This window comes from Beta vulgaris, chromosome 9 (assembly GCF_026745355.1).
Source record: "Beta vulgaris subsp. vulgaris cultivar EL10 chromosome 9, EL10.2, whole genome shotgun sequence".
In the NCBI taxonomy this organism is placed as follows: domain Eukaryota; kingdom Viridiplantae; phylum Streptophyta; class Magnoliopsida; order Caryophyllales; family Amaranthaceae; genus Beta; species Beta vulgaris.
In genome coordinates this window covers 40,951,255-40,968,511 of record NC_079210.1, presented here as the reverse complement: position 1 = coordinate 40,968,511, position 17,257 = coordinate 40,951,255, and the positions used below count along the sequence as shown (strand labels likewise).

The 17,257-nt window shown below is 39.6% G+C and overlaps 1 non-coding gene across 1 annotated transcript in view; it reads left to right on the top strand.

Moving 5' to 3' along the window:
* The first annotated feature begins 2,772 nt into the window (after positions 1-2,772).
* LOC104903821 (protein PELPK1) overlaps positions 2,773-17,257 on the top strand; it is a 41,965-nt gene continuing 27,480 nt past the window's right edge. Inside the window, exons 1-2 of the transcript XR_008967540.1 lie at positions 2,773-4,163; positions 4,288-4,391. This is a non-coding gene — a transcript (protein PELPK1). The remainder of the gene's footprint in view (positions 4,164-4,287; positions 4,392-17,257) is intronic.

Genomic DNA, 17,257 nt, shown 5'->3' with positions numbered 1-17,257 from the left:
CTTCATATCCTTTTGTAATTTTTTTTACTACTTCCTTGCAGATCAAATTTATTTATTCATGCCTACTAGATCTGTCGCTTAACAAAATGATCCATCATAAGTTTCAAGGTAAAGTTTATTTTAAAAATATAAAGTCATGTGAGATTTTTGTTAATAATTTCATTCCAATGTGTTTCTTTCAAAAAATATTTATTTTTATTTTATAAAATAAAATTGTTTGAAGATGTGCTTTAGGAACCGTAAAATTTCAATAATAATACTTGAAGGAATAGATGAAGTACTTTTGGACTCCATTGATGTTTAAAATCTGTTCATAATAGAAATTTGCTTCTGAGGCGTTCTATTCACTTTATAAAAAATAAAGTAGTTATTAGGTTTGAGTTATGCTCCGGATAAGGAAAATCTTCATTTATTAATAGTGCACTTTAAAATGCTAACACTAAATTCAATTGGTATAGTGGTTAAGCCTTTAGTATGAACGTGAGGTCATGGTATCAAAGCCTATACTATGCAATTTTTTTTTTATCGTACATAGATTACATGAAATAAACGCCTTTAGAGATCGCGTCATGTGGCACCGTTCCTTGTTTAGGAAGACCTTTTAATAGATTTACTAGTTATTAGGCTCGGGCTATGCCCCGGGTAAGAAAGTTTTCGATCATTTGTTAATATTGTACTTTAAAATGATAACACTAAATACAACTTAGTCTAGTGGTCAAAACTTAAGTATATGAACTTGAGATCACGAGATTATCAAAACATATAATATGCAATTTCTAATTTTTTTTTTTATTGTACATAGATTACATGAACTAAAAGCTCCTTAGAGAGAGCGGCACGTGACACGGGATCGAAACATATAATATGCAATTTCAATTTTTTTATTGTACATTGATTACATGAACTAAAAACTCTTTAGGGTGAATGCCACGTGACACAATTCCTTGTTTAAGAACGCCTTTTAATATATTTATATGTTAGATTATATAGATAATTTTCATAGTTCATTGAGTATGTTCAAGATTAATTAGGTTTCTTTAGGTGTAAAATAATTAGGGATGATATAAATCTATTAAGTCTAATAAGTTCACGTGAAATACACATCCGTAGTTATATGTAGTTGAAAATTTTGAAGGAAGAGACTCAAAGTACTTGTTAATTACATGTGAGTGTGTGACACTTTCATTGATAAGCCTATATTAGCCCGGGCCCAATACAAGCTTGATTCATTCGTGGACTAAACAATTCGCTATATTGGTGTCCGTTCAATTTTTTTTTTTTTTTTTCAACAAGTACACACAAACTAAGCAAAGAAACAACACTAAACCCACTACTTGTGACTTGTGACCCAAGGCCACTTCTGAGTTACAACACTAGACTCACGACAACTATTTTGGTGTATGTCCAATTCTCTACTATAAAGTTTTAAGTGAACCGGTTTTATAATAATTATTATATATTTAAATTGATTATATTACATAAAAACTGACTTTATTCGAAAAACGATTGTTTTATACGAAAACTGCCTGTATCATATAAAAACTGATTATGCTTAACGCACACAAAACTAAAATACATCATATAGCTATGAGCAGCAGATGATAGTCTAGTGGCATTGGCATCACCTCCGATCCCAGAAGTCAAGGGATCGAAACTCACCCCTTGCAAGTAGAGATCCCCAATTTCTCTCTTCATTGCAAGGGACTTCATCTTACCTTAAAAAAAAAACTACATCATATAGCTACTGATTATATCATATTATACTCGATACACAAAAGTTATTGTGAACCAGATTCATTTTTTATTTCTCCTACCGTGTTTTCAGTCCAGGTCTATACAACTTTTTCCGCATTATCCGCTGATTGTGGGCCGTGGTATTTTCAGTTTGTTTGCACTTTCTCCGTTTGGAAGCTTGGAGCCTTGTAATATTTTCATTGAAATTTATCTGTTGGATTTTTGGTTGTTTGCTGAGGAGATTATTCTTGATGATCTGGGAATGGGGTCTATACATATGTGCTAAATTTTCTTTGCATATTTGTCAAATATTTGGTTGAAAATGAGTAAAATAAAAAAATGTGCAAAGGATATGAGAGGGAGCATGTAAATATAAGTATTTTCAGAATCACTATGGAGGCTTGATCTATTTGGAATGTATCCTCACACATTATATTCAGTTTATAGTGTAAGTAGACTGAAAAATTTCATATTCCAATTCATTATTGTCTAAATTTGTTGGATAGGACTAAAAAAAAAGTCTTAGATTGAATTTGGACTCCGTATTTTTGAGTCAAAAGATTTAAAATAAGTGAACTTAAAAATAATTATTGTTATTATTAAAACTTACAACAACATATTAGAAACTATATTTGATTTTTCATATATATATTTTTAGTAACAATACATAGTCGTAAAATTAGTAACAATCATCTTTATCTGAAAATACAAACTGGAAACACAATACAATAACAAACAAACGAGTTCATTCATCATACACCAAAGTGTATCATATGCAAGGTACACATGGACCATGGTACACCCAACATTAATTTTACTCATTTGGAACTCTCGTCTTTCATTACATATTGCTCATTTGGATGATTTTAAATGAGCAATGAGCAAAAAATAGTCCTGAATGTACCATGCATGCTCACGGTACCTCCATATATGATGATTTCTTAACAAACAACCCTAGCAATACTTTTTACGCTAACGTGACCTTGTACAGTTTTCGTACAACTGGCCCTCTATTCACCCCTCTTCTATAAGTACCAGCAAACACAAAACAATACACCATATCCTACGCAACAAGTTTCATCACTTTTTAAAGAGTTTTATACTTGTTTGCTCCTACTTTTCTTTTACCATGTCTTCTCGCTTCTCTCTATTCTGCCTTATGTTCCTTGCTATTGGCATGATGAGCACTGTTACTCTCCCAGTAGCAGCTCATCGCCTCCTACAACTTTCAAAGCCCACATTGCCTAAACTCCTAGACCCAAATCACCTTCCTGAGGAAATGCTTCCTACAGTCCTCCTGCCTAGGCTTACTACAGTCGTGCCCGAACTTCCAAAGCCCACCTTGCCTGAACTCCGAAAGCCGAAGCGTTCATTGCTTCAGGTAGACATACATCCTACTGTCGGTGCCGTGCCTATAGTTGTAGGACTATTACCTCCGCTAGGTGGATTACCGATTACACCACCCTAAAGTTCAGGCCACTGCTACTGGTTACTCTTCTAATTTCGTCACCTCATTATCTAAAATTAACTACGTTAGGTAATATGTAAAAATAAATGAGGCGGCAAGATGAGAATTAGGTGTCACACTAGATAAGACGTTATATGTAAAAGAGGATCCTATATATAGCTATCTTGGGACTCTTATGTATGTTTTTAGAGTAATGGTATTTTCCTAATTCTCTTTTTTCGATTTGCTATGTTTATCTCTCACTTATGTTTAAGGTTGAGGTTGTACTATCTATGTAGGTAATGAGTAATGAGTAATGAGTAATGACTAATGACGCATTTAAATTTATCAAACCTTGTGGTTTGGTACTCTGTGTAGTTTGATGTATGTACTCCCAATGCAAGTTTCCTGAGATTGTTAATTAAGAAAATTTTCGGACCAGTAATAGTTCAACAAGAAATAATTAAAGTTACCAAACAAAGTGTATGGGTATAATCCAAGTATGTTAGCGGACCACTATGATGAGTCCGCGAACATTACTGCGGACGCGAGCACGACAAATGTACCATCCACAGCTCTAACAAGTCAGTTCACCAACATGGTCCAACAACATTGGCGGTCGCCTAATAAGACAAAAGTATGAGAATCTTCCCACCTGTCAATAGTGGCGGATTTACTTAGGGTCACTGTTGGTCACGTGACCAACTATTATTTCTGAAAAATAAAATAAAATTCAATTGAAGCGTTTTCTCACACGCGAACTAACCCAGACCACTTCCTCTTTCCCTCTTTTTCTCCTTCGCGAAAACCCTAAGTCCTAACTAGCAGCGAGCGAAGCGCCGACGCAGCGACCGTTAGATCTTGCCGGTGAGTTTGCCGACACACGACGCAATTAAGTCGAACGCGAAAAATCCTAACTAGTAGCACAGTAGCAACGGTCAGTCGAGTCGCAGTTCAGTCGAGTCGCAGTCGCCGGTGCCCGGTGAGTTTGTTATTTGTTTAATTTTGTTTGATTTTGTTTTGTTTGATTTTGTTAGGGTTTTGTTCGATGAGTAGATTTTGTTTTGTTTGATTTTGTTTTATTTGATTTTGTTTTTGTCTCCAAGAATCTGATTTGTCTGATTTGTGTGGTTTGATTTGCGACCGACCGACAGTCACTTCTTCACTGTCACAGCGGGCGGCAGTAGGCGGCAGGGGCGGCAAACTTCAGGTATTCTTCTAATTCAACCTTCTTAATCTTTGCTTAATCGCTTCTTCAATTATTCATCATTGAATCATTGTTGGGTTGTAAGTTATTGTTGCTGAAAATTGATGTGTATTTGTGTATTTTTGTCGATTTGATTTCATTAGGATTTCATTACGATTGTGTTGTGATTTGGGAATTAGGTTAGGATGCCAAATTGACAAATGATTGTGTATTTATGTATTTTTGTCAATTGGATTTCATTACGATTGTGCTGTGATTTAGGAGTTATATAGGACGATGCGAAATTGACAAATAATTGTGTATTCGTGTATTTTTGTCAATTGGATTTCATTACGATTGTGTTGTGATTTAGGAATTAGATTAGGATGCTAAATCGACAAATGGTTGTGTTGTGAATTTGTGATTTAGGAATTATGTTACTAAGGTTAGGAATTAGAATGTTTTAGAAATCATTTTTGAATGATGTATCATGTATTATGTGCTTGATTGTATTGTGTTGTTCTTTTCAATCGACTTATTTAATCTCATTCAAAGTATTAATTTGATTTTCATAATGAAAAGGAAAAAAAGAAGGATATTTCATGTTTTTTGTTAAAAGAACGCCAACTCAAAATCCACCTCCACCTTCTCCTCTTCCATCTCCTCCTCCAAATCTTTCACCACCTCAAGAAAATGAACAAAATCTTCCTCCTCCATCTCAATTAGATGAACAAAATCCTCCTGATCAACAAAGTGAACAACATTCTTCTCCATCACACAATTCCAGAACCTATCTTATTCCTAGATTGAGCGAATTTGAAATTGCTAATCTTCCACAAGATCCTGGGAAAAGGAGAAAGATGAGTGATTTTCATCCTGATGATAAAAGCATAGTAAGAAGAACATACCTTCCTGAGGAAATCCTTCCTACAGTCCTCCTGCCTAGGCTTACTACGCCTACATTGTCCGAACTTCCAAAGCCCACCTTTCCTGAACTCCGAAAGCCGAAGCGTTCATTGCTTCAGGTAGAGATACATCCTACTGTCGGTGCCGTGCGTATAGTTGTAGGACTAGTACCTCCGCTACCTGGATTACTGGTTACACCACCCTAAAGTTCAGGCCACTGCTACTAGTTACTCTTCTAATTTCGTCACCTCATTATCTAAGATTAACTACGTTAGGTAATATGTAAAAATAACTGATGCGGCAAGATGAGAATTAGGTGTCACACTAGATAAGACGTTATATGTAAAAGAGGATTCTATAGGTATCTTGGGACTCTTATGTATGTTTTTAGAGTAATGGTATTTTCCTGATTCTCTTTTTTTGATTTGCTATGTTTATCTCTCACTTATGTTTAAGGTTGAGGTTGTACTATCTATGTAGGTAATGAGTAATGACTAATGACACATTTAAATTTATCAAACATTGTACATACTTTGGTACTCTGTGTAGTTTGATGTATGTACTCCCAATGCAAGTTTCCTGAGATATATTTTTTTTTTTAAGTATGGATGCATAAATGTTTAAAAGTTAGTGGCTCTGAGCCTTAATACAAAGTCTTCCCAAATATTCAAAAGATAACTAGGGGGTGTGGATAAACCTAGTTACATTCATTTCTAGATCATCTTTTCGTCTGTTGCACGCCAAGCTATCCGCGGCTTGTGTTAGCTTCCTTGGGCAGAATTGGACCTTCATCTCTTGGAAGACATGGTTGTGATCCCTGCAAAGCATAGCAAGATTGTCAAGTATGGGGTTCATGGTTGTCGACTTTTGAAGATGTGTGGCTTTTTGGCAATCAGTATAGATTTCCAAGTGTGTGACATTATGTACTTGGACGACTGAGAGTGTAGAGCATCATTCGCATACACCTTTGAAACCCCAGTTGCCAATTACCCGCATTGTCGAACAAAACACCAGCAATACAAGATGTAGATGAAAGACTAACAAAGGATGCGTCGACTATTATAGTTTGCCACGGGTATTCCCTAGGATGAAGTTCCGGTGATGGGTCAGTTTGTGAATCGATAGATGGTTTGGTTAAGTAGAATTCATGGGCATTTCGGGTTGCTTTTTGGATGGTGGTATTTGGAGGTGGGATGGGAACATTTTCAAAGATGTATTTATTGCATTGTAACCAAAGCTCCCAACAGATAAAGGGGAAAAGATAACAAATTGGGGTATTAGCATTCTTTGTTTGATTTTTTAGGTGCTGGTACAGCCACTCACTCGCGGTTGCTTGGGGGTTGTGCTATTGAATTGTGGATGCTTGCTAAACCTCCTGCGCCACCCTACAACCTAACAATGTGAATGGATGATTCAACGTGGTCCTGACACAAAGGGCAAAGATTAGAGGAGGCAATTTTTCGTTGGTTGAGGAGATGTTTTGTGGGTAGCCGGTCCCACCATACTAACCATAAAAAGATTTTGAGCTTTGGTGTTAGGGTACCCTTCCAAAGCCATTCTAAGTCCACCGATGATTTTCGCGGTAAGGTAAGTGCAACATACGCACTAGTTATGGAGAATTTGTCGTCAAGTACAAAAGAGGAAAGGAGCCGGGGTGGTCGTGATGGTCACAAGCTTGGGTAGGCACGGGTAAATCTAGGATCCTAAAGGAAATAAAGTCCGGGAGGGGGAAGGAGAGATGACTAAGGTCCCATGAGCCATTTACCCCCACATCTCTAAGTGTTAGGTTTTGTTCCCCTTGCATGAGAGGGCCGTGAATAAGTGAACGTAAACTCCCAATACCTAGGCAATTGTCTTCCCATAAAGAGATCTGATTACCATTCCCTATGACCCAAACCTTGTTCTCATTGAGGAGAGGCCATCCTATCCCTATACTCTTCCAAATTTTTGAGCTGTTTTTAAAAGGAATTACTCTATTTTCCAACACATATTTTGATTGGATGCACTCTTGGGCCAAATTTGATGGACCTTGACTCATTTTCCACCATAGTCTTGCCATGTAGATGGTGCTTAAGTCATGGTGAGATATAATACCCAAGCCTCCTTGAGATTTTGGAAGGAACGTGAACTCTTTACCGATCAGATGAATTATCTTTTTAGAGTCTTTATAGCCCCAAAGAAAGTTGTTACATGTTTGGTCTAGCTCCTTAAGTGTTTCGGCCGGGAGGGTCTGGGTTTGAAGGTAATATGCCGGCATATAATTTAGAGTGGAAATGATTAAGGTAAGCTTCCCAGCCCTAGAGAGATAATTCGTTTTCCAAAGAGAGAGTTTTCTTTTACTTTGTCAACCACAAATTGTACATCTTTTCTCTTAGGTCTTTTGTGAGAGAGGGGGGAACCTAGGTATGTACCCAAGTCTTTGGATTCAGCCACACTGAGGGTGTCTTGAAATAATTGTTTATGCTCATGAGGAGTGTTAGGGGAGAAAAGAAGCCTGCTTTTTTGTTCATTGATCTTTTGACCTGAGTTTTTACATAAGGCAACAAGTGTGTCTCGAACCGCAAAGGCCGTTGTTTGATCGACTCTACCAAACAGTAGTAGGTCGTCCGCAAATAGTAAGTGAGAGACGGGCACTTTTTTCCTACCCACTCCGAAAGGGGTCCAAGCTTTATTCATTGTGGCTAGGTTGATCCTATCAGTGAGTTGTTCCAAACAGATGTTGAAGAGGTATGGCGACAAGGGATCTCCTTGTCTAAGGCCCCGTGAATGTGGGAAAGCTAAGGCTGGGTTTTTTTGCCATTAACAAGAACAGTGGATGAAGCTTGGGTAACATAGTTCATGATCATATTGATTGAGTGCACATCTAGATGGAGATTTACAAGACAAGTGCGAAGAAAATGCCATTCAATTCTATCGTAAGCTTTTTCTAAGTCAATTTTGAGAGCGAACCACCCAAATCTACCATTTTTTTGTTCATAGAATGCAGTATTTCAGTTGCTACTACAATGTTAACCTCTGGACCCCTTCTTTTTATGAAACCATTTTGATTGGTCGAGATCCACTCCGGAATGACAGATTTTAGTATGCTTTGAACAATGATTTTTGTTACAACTTTGTTGATGATGTTTTTTTTTTTTTTTTTTGTTGAAAATGGCATCATATATAGACTACGCAAACATCAAGTTAGGGCTTGAATAACCCATTACAATCCAACGACAGCAAGTCATTACAAAACATGGGGGGATGGGGAATTTCCATGAGTTCATTAACTTGTAAATAGTTTTTCCTACAATCTTTTGCCATAGCATCAGCCACACTGTTAAACTCGCGCTTCACGAATACGAACTTCACTTCCTTGAATACCTTAGTGTACTCCCTACATTTAACAATCACATGAGTATAAGCATCCACATAAACATTTTCCTGGTTAATTCGAAGAATAGCTTCCTGACAATCTGACAATATCACAACATTATCAAGACCCAACTGATGAGCCAACTGAAGACCATGAATTATCGCAATAATCTCAGCCATAAGGGCATCTAAGGCATAAATAGTTTTTTGAAACCCTCTAATCCAATTACCAAATTTCGACCGTATGCACCCCCCTATCCCTGCGACCTCGAGACTGTGGGTGAATGAAGCATCAACCGAGACTAACTCCCAGTTCCATGAAATATTGGGCAGGTTATGGTTGTCGATAAGTGTATGATTTGCGGGGTTTATGGAGGAAGAGATGACTTCCCATGCCGCAAAGACCGCTCTTTTCAGCGTAATTTCAGGAGGAGGGTGGATAGTTCCCTCAAATAGGAACTTATTTCTATTCACCCATATTTGATGGCAGATGTAAGGGAATAAATTTTTCCATTCGATTCCATGGCTACGCTCCGTTCTCGCCAGGTTCTGACTAATCCATTCATTTACCCCAACAATGTCAAACTCAAGATCAAGGTGAATAAGCTCCCATGTGGACCTAGCCTTATCACAATCACGAAGGAGGTGAAGAATATCCTCCTCAAACGAATCGCACACGTTACAAATTGGGTTCGGCACTATATTCCTACCATAGAGACATGATTGGGTCGGGAGTCGCCCCCACCATAGGAGCCAAAGAAAGAACTTAATTTTAGGAGAGTGATTACCCTTCCACACCCAAGAATCGACTGAAATACTTGCATTATCTAAGATATTGGCTTGGACAAAGGCTTCTTTAGTGGAGAATTGACGATTTTTGACAAGTGAGGAAAAAGGTTGATCTGGGTCTTCAAGGGGTTTCCAAACATAGCTGAAAATGCTCATAGTGATGTGAGTTGGGAGAACAATTGACAGGAAGGGCACCTTCCAGCCTTCATTCTCCCATCAATCCCTAACTCTTAGTCTAGCTTCTTTCTCCTCCAGCGGCCCAATAACATATTGTCTAATGGGCCCCACCCCTAACCAGTTATTGTCCCAAAAGGACACTGAGTACCCGTCTCCAAAATACCACTGGCAACTAGATTCAACGATGGGCCAACCTTTACCTATGCTTTGCCACACTCTTGACCCATTCTTAAAACTCGTAATGCCATTTTTGCTTAGATATTTAGACTGGACACACTCTTTTGCCAAGGACGGTGGGCCTTGGCACAATTTCCATCCTAATTTTGCCATTAGTGCTTTATTAAGGGTAGCATGTTTTCTTATTCCCAGACCTCCCATATTCTTTGGCCGAAAAGTCGCATTCTTAGAGACAAGGTGTAGCCTATTCTTACCCTCCGACGAGCCCCAAAGAATGTTATTACAAATTTTGTCGAGGTCCTCATGAATTGAAGTCGGGAAAGCATAAGCTTGCATGTAGTAGTTTGGGATTGTGTTTAGAGTAGCTCTCACAAGGACAAGCCTACTAGCTCTAGATAGAGTGGTGGTTTTCCAGGATGCAAGTTTTTTTCTAATTTTTTCCACCACAAATTGAAGATCATTTTTACTTGGACGTTTATGTGAGAGAGGTAGGCCGAGGTACATTCCTAAATTTTCAGAGGCCTGGACATTAATTGTGTTTTGAAACAGGTCTCTTAAGTCTTCTTTAGTATTCGGGGAAAAGACCAATCGACTCTTACTTTCATTAACTTTTTGTCCCGAGATTTTACCGAATTCCGTCATGATATCCCTAACCGCAAATGTTGTGCTTTCGTCAACCTTCCCAAACAATAGGAGATCATCTGCAAAAAGAAGGTGAAACACTTTAACCCTCTTTTTCCCCACCCAAAAAGGCGTCCAGTCACCCTTTTTGCAAGCTAGATTTATTAGCGATGTGAGTTGCTCCAGGCACATGTTGAATATGTACGGGGACATGGGGTCTCCTTAACGTAATCCCCGCGAGTGAGTGAAGGATTCCGTCTTCTTCCCATTAACCAGTACAGATGACGAGGCTTTGGAAATACAATTCATAATCAAATTAATGGAAGCTTTGTCAAGGTTATGATAATCAAGGCACTTCCTAACAAAGCTCCATTCCATTCTATCATAAGCTTTCTCTAAGTCCACTTTTAATGCAAACCATCCCGTTTTCCCTTTTTTCTTATGCATGGAATGAAGGATCTCGGAGGCTACTACAAGATTAACTTTCGGCCCCCGCCCTTTTATGAAGCTATTTTGATTGGGAGAGATCCACTCTGGTATCCAAGGTTTAAGTCTATTAACTAGGATTTTAGTGACAAGTTTATAAAGAGTGTTACATAGACTGATGGTTCTTAGTTGTTTCACTGTTTCGGGGGGGGGGGGGGTCTTGCTTCGGGATCAGACAGATGTGAGCATGCCCTAGGCTTTCTGGTATTTCCCTATTCCTAAACCAATCTCTGATCTCCTCACAAACATGTTCACTTTGTTGATGATGTTACAAAGGCTAAATGGTCTTAATTGTCTGACTGTAGTAGGATTATCGACTTTTGGAATCAAGCATATGAGAGCATTGCAAAGATTTTCAGGGACATTAGCATTTCTAAACCAGTCGAAAATATTGAGATGGAGATCATGGCTAGTGGTATCCCAAGACTTTTGGAAGTACAGCGGGTGGAAACCATCCGGACCTGGAGCTTTTAAAGGCTTCATTGAGAAAATGGCATTTTTTACTTCCACCAAAGAAGGAGGTTGACAAAAGTTGCTTGCAGTTATATTCATACAGGGGTTCATAGAGGAGGCAGGACAAGAAAAGGATTCAGAGGTGAACAAATTACAATAAAAGCTTATGATATGGTCACTTAGTGCCTCGGGCTTTGAAATTTCTTCCCCTACGGTGTTTTGGAGGGATATGATCCAGCTTCTATGTCTCCTAATTTGGACCGTCCTATGGAAGAAGGCAGTGTTTCTTTCACCTTTAGTGCACCAATCCAACCTGCTGTTAGTGCGCCAAAGGAGCTCCTCTTGGTCTAGGGTGGATAGGAAGTCATTTTAGAGGGTTTCCTGGAGTTCTAATTAAGTGGAATAAGGAGCCCGAATTATGTTGTAGGTAGTTTTCAACCCCCCTAAGTCTACTTAAGATTCTCTTTTTTCGGTGATAAACATTACCAAAGTGATCTTTGTTCCATACAATTAGGTCATGTCTCGTTTGTTCTAGCTTAGAGTCAAGTGAAAAGGCAGCAAGCCAAGTCTTTTGGACAACTGATGGGAACATGTCATGAAGCACCCACATAGGCTCGAATCTAAAGGGTTTTGGTTCAGTGCGAAGGGGAGGGTGGTCGAGACGAAGTAAAAGAGGGCAATGATCCGACATGATTTTAGGGAGATGATGAATGGAGCTATTAGGGAATTTCGCAAACCATAAGTCATTGGCACATCCTCTATCTAGCCTTTCATGAATAGGAGCATGCTTACGTTTGTTCGACCAAGTAAACTTTGGGCCCGAGAAACCAAGGTCCATTAATTTGCAATCATTTAGGGTGTTATTAAAAAGGTCCATTCGAGACTTTGAAGCTGGATTCCCTCCCCATCTCTCAGTTTGAGCAAACCTCATTAAAATCCCCGATTACAACCCAAGGTAGATCAATCGGTTTAGAGATGTCATATAGATCTAACCATAATACTTTACGACAAGTTAATGACGGACTAACATAAATAGTGGTTAAAATGAAAGCGGGAGAATTGTCACGTACCTCCACCAGGGTCAGCACACTTTAAGAGTTGTCACTCATCACAGTGAGAGTAACTCGGGCCTAATTCCATAGGATGAGAATCCCGCCCGCAAAACCCCGCGGGTCTACCAGGTGCCAGTTATCAAAGGGCAGTTTTTGGACAATGATGGCGGTAGAACGCTGGCACGTATGGGTTTCAGCTAGGATAACTATATCCGGGTTGTGGTCTTGGATGATATGACGAAAGTTGGAGTGAAAAGAAGTTCGCGCAATACCACGCGCATTCCAGAAAATGACCGACATCAAAGTTATTAAAATCGCGATTCAAATCTTAAAATCTTACGATTTTACGATTCAAAATATGGTAGACGATTCGATTCACGATTTTAGACGATTCTATACATTTCTGTTGAATAGCGAAAACCTCGCAAGTTTAAATCATTCTAACAAAGAAAATAAGAGATATATATTGTTAGTTATTGCCAATATAGTGGGTAAATAATTATTTTTTTCCAATTTTTAGGTCTTTTAACTTATAATTTAAGCATATTCAATGAAGATTGAGTGTAATATCTTGACTATACATGTTTGTAGAATCTTACGATTTTACGATTCGATTTTACGATTCGATTCTAAAGGTTGTGGAGGAGTAATCTTTGCCCATCTTCGTCCCCCACTTTCTTCCTCAGTAACCATGAGATGAAAATCTTGAGTGGCAGGGGTAAATGTTGAAGGTCTTGCACTTGGGGGAGATAGGCTGGCACTATGGCACCTTCTTCATTGTACCTGTGAAGGTTGAGAAGGTAGGATGGTACTAGCATTGGGTTGAAGATCATGTTCTTCATTTCTTGGAGAGATATCTCGATGAGGTTGTCGCTCTCTTTCCATAGGTAGAACGTATGGAATTGATTCACTTCCGGCTTCAAAGGCAAGGGGGGTTGGCTGAATATGCAACGGTAGCTCCAGTCCTTTAGAATTAGCCGGGGAGGGGATGGTGATGATGGTGGTGTTTCTGGCGATTGGGGTGGCGGGGGTGACGATGACGAGCTTGGAATGAAATCCATCTGATATAGGGGTGATCAGGGAATTATTTTGGGGAGGTATGGGGGTTTCTTTTTGGTGAGAGAGAGAATTTGGAGATTGGGGGGGGGGGGGGGGGGGGGGGTGGGTTGAGTGTTTAGAGGTGAAGTACTGGTACGCCCATTTTTTACGGGTGGATTGGACATGAGGGAGGGGTCAGGCTCTTCAGTGGAGGCTTCTAAAGTTTGTAGAGGCTGAAACGGATTTTCATAGACCATAGCTTCGACTATGATGTGACTGGGGAAGTTTGGTTTACTTTTTTGAGGGATGGGATTTGCTGGGTTTTGGGAGACCGGGGGGGGGGGGGCGGGGTTACTTTTTCGGTATTTTGTAGTTTCACAGGGGTCCACCTTTGGCTTGAAAGGTTAGATTTGGATTTTGGCTCTTTGGTATTTTTTGTGGCTGCTTTAGGTTTAAGGTATTTGGAAGGGTTGTCTTCATGGGGAGTTATTATTTTTGGCTCTGTATAATTAATGGCACAATTTCTCGCATCATGCCCGAGCTTGGCGCATTTATGGCAGAACCATGGTCCTTCTAGATATTCTATCTCTTGGTATACATTCCCCATCCAAATTCCTTGGAGGGGTTGACTTTCCGCCTCCACAAACACGCATATATTCGCATATCTTTCCCCCCTGCAACGTATTATTATCGATTTTTACTAACTGGCCAAGTTTATTCCCCACTTAAACCAGGATATCTTGCCTAAATAGCTCAATAGGTAGCTTCGGGAGTTTTACCCACACCGCACCTAGGTTACACTTGGCTTTCGAGGGCTTAAACCCTAGTTCCCATGCTTGGACCCAAAGGTGATGATTTTGAATACACCAAGGTCCTTTAGACAATACCGCAACTCTACTCTCGATGGAGGTGCAATGGAGGGAGTAAAAACCCTTACCTAGAGCTGTTAAGGTTGGTATTTGATTCCAACCCCAGATTTTTGTTAGTTCTTTTGCGAGGAAATCCCTTGCGACGATCGATCTTCCGATGACCTTTATAATGATGCATAACTTCCAAGGAGTGCAATGACTCTCGTAAACTTCCGTTGAAATGGGAATAAAAGGGGTGGTTTGGGATATTGATGGTGGGGGGGTTGTGGAGAAAGGAGTGGAGGTGGGGGATAGAAGGGATAAGGATAGAGTCCCAGATGGGTTGGGGGATGAAACAATGCTGGCATAGAAGGGTGTTTTGGATGACGAAGAAGAGGAGGTTGGAGGAGGGGCCGGGTGTCCATGGTGGCAGGAGCGTGTTTTGGAGGGCGAGGAAGGTGAGGATGGAGGAGGAGGTGGGTGTTCATGGTGAATTTAAGTGGAGAGATGAGTTCTGCCTGGCACAGTGGTAGACACGTTGGATAACTCAAGGCTGCCTGGTGGAGGGTCTTCTTCTGCCTTAGCTAAAAGGCCCTCTGTCACTTTCTCTCTCTAACATTTTGTGATCCTTTATATTTTGAGTTTTTTTTAAGTTTCATGAGATTGTTAATTAAGAAAATTTTCGGACCAGTAATAGTTGAACAAGAAATAATTAAATTTACCAAACAAAGTGTATGGGTATAACCCAAGTATGTTAGCGGACCACTATGATGAGTCCGCGAACATTATTGCGGACGCGAGCACGACAAATGTCATCCACAGCTCTAACAAGTCAGTTCACCAACGTGGTCCGACAACGTTGGCGGTCGCCTAATAAGACAAAAGTATGGGAATCTTCCCACCTGTCAAGTGCATCACAGCCATACACGTGTCAAAGGATTACGCGCCCTGTCAGAGGAATAATACTTCTATAAATACCCCACTAGTGCTATTCTGCAGGTACATTCTCTCTGATACTAAAAATAGCTTATCTGATCTCTCTCTCTCTAAGCTATCTTTCTCTAAATACTAGTGGGACATGTACTAACTTGAGCGTCGGAGGGGGTTTCCTCGCATCCCCCCAAGGGTAGTTTACGTTTGCTTCTTGTGCAGCTATTCACTAGAGGACAATAACCCCAATCTTTGACAGACTTCTCTCAAGACCGCCAACCGTTTCAACACTGAAACAGTACAGCAGCTTGGCGCTAGAAGGAGGGGGACTTCCCATCTTTGTGAACGCTAACATGGAAAGAGCAAATAATGACGAACGTGGTCCACAAGGATTCGAAACTGTTCAAGGGTCTACTAAGCCCCCTAATACCGGACCTATCGGTGCACCCCAGTTCTCAAGTAGAGGGACCGGGAATGGCAACGAGCAACAAACTCCTGAGAACAATGTATCTCAGGTCAACATCGGTGGCAGATCGTTCAATCTGAACCAACTCAGTCAGTTATCTCCTCAGCAGCTACAAATTATAGCGTCCTTCATCCAAATGTTGCAAGCGGGTACTACTCATCCTAACAACACCCTTACTCCTAATGCAAGGGTTGCCAAGTTCGTCGGCGGAATGCAGACCTTTATTCAAGAGGGACGCTTAATGGAAAGGCAAATTGAAGACCCAGAATATGAAGAAGCAATCCTAGAAACCGAGGAACTCAACAATTCAGAAGATGAGAGTCAAAGTCGTCCCCACCAAGAGTACAACACCAATGGTGCTAGTTACTATTCGGCTGGCAGACACTTGTTGATCAAACCCAGACTCTCCCCATTCATACTAGAAATATTGAATCATCCAATGACGAGAATCAAAATGCCATCGTGTAAATATGACGCCAGCTCGGATTCCGACGATCACATCGCGACATATGAAGGACACATGTTCTTATACACCCAAGTGGAGGCCATCTGGTGCAAGGTGTTCCCATCTACTTTACCTTATTATATGGTAAAGATGATTTGAGTTTGCAGGATGTTAAGGAGGCCTTAACTCAGAGAGATTTAATTGACAATAAATTGGTCAATAAATCTAATAATTCTGCTTACACAAATGCTTTGGTTGCTCATGGTGGAAAAAATTCTGGCGAAATCTGTAACTATTGTCATGTGAAGGGTCATATTAAATCTGAGTGTTGGAAATTAAAGAAGAAAAATGGAGAAATGTCCAATGAGGATCAATCTGCACATATTGCCGATGTTGTTCTTGATGATGATCTTGCACTTTAGGGTTACAAGATTTGGGGTTGTTGTTTCTACGATCTCTTTATGTTTTGGTGTCCCCTTGAGATCTCTAGGTAAAACAAAAAACCGTGTGGATTTTCTTTTTTGGAGTTTATGATATATTGTTTTTTTGAGTTTGTAATAAAGTAGCAATCTTGGTTATGCATTAGTTTTTGTTCTAGCTATGCTATTTTTTATCTCAAATTTGGTACTTTTGTGTTTATTAAGTACAATTGCAATTTAGAAATTATTGATGTCATTCAGTTTCTAGAATTGCCTTTGAGTTTGTTGTTGAGATGAAGAAGTGTTTGAAGAGAGTTTGGTCAATTTGAGGAAGCATGCTTGGCGTTGGTGACTTTATACTCTCGATCTAGGCCATGTGATGGTTTTGTATACGGATTTTGCGCTCGAAAACGCATCGATACACAATTATAGAAGATGTCTGTTTTTTGGATTGCCTAAAGTGAGTAGGATTATGGAATTTTGTTTAAGGTGAAGTTATCTTGTTTGATCGGTTTCAAGTCAAGGTGGAGATTTGTTATTTATGACTTGAAATCTTGTGAATGGCATAAGATTGACTTTGAATGCACATATCTCTCAATATATAAATGATTTTGATGTGATTCAAATTGGAGGTGATAGCTTGTTCAAAGATCTTTCCAAAGATAGGTCATATGCCCAATTCTGTTGAGAGACAAGAAAGTTACGCCCATTTTACGAAGAACTACCGAG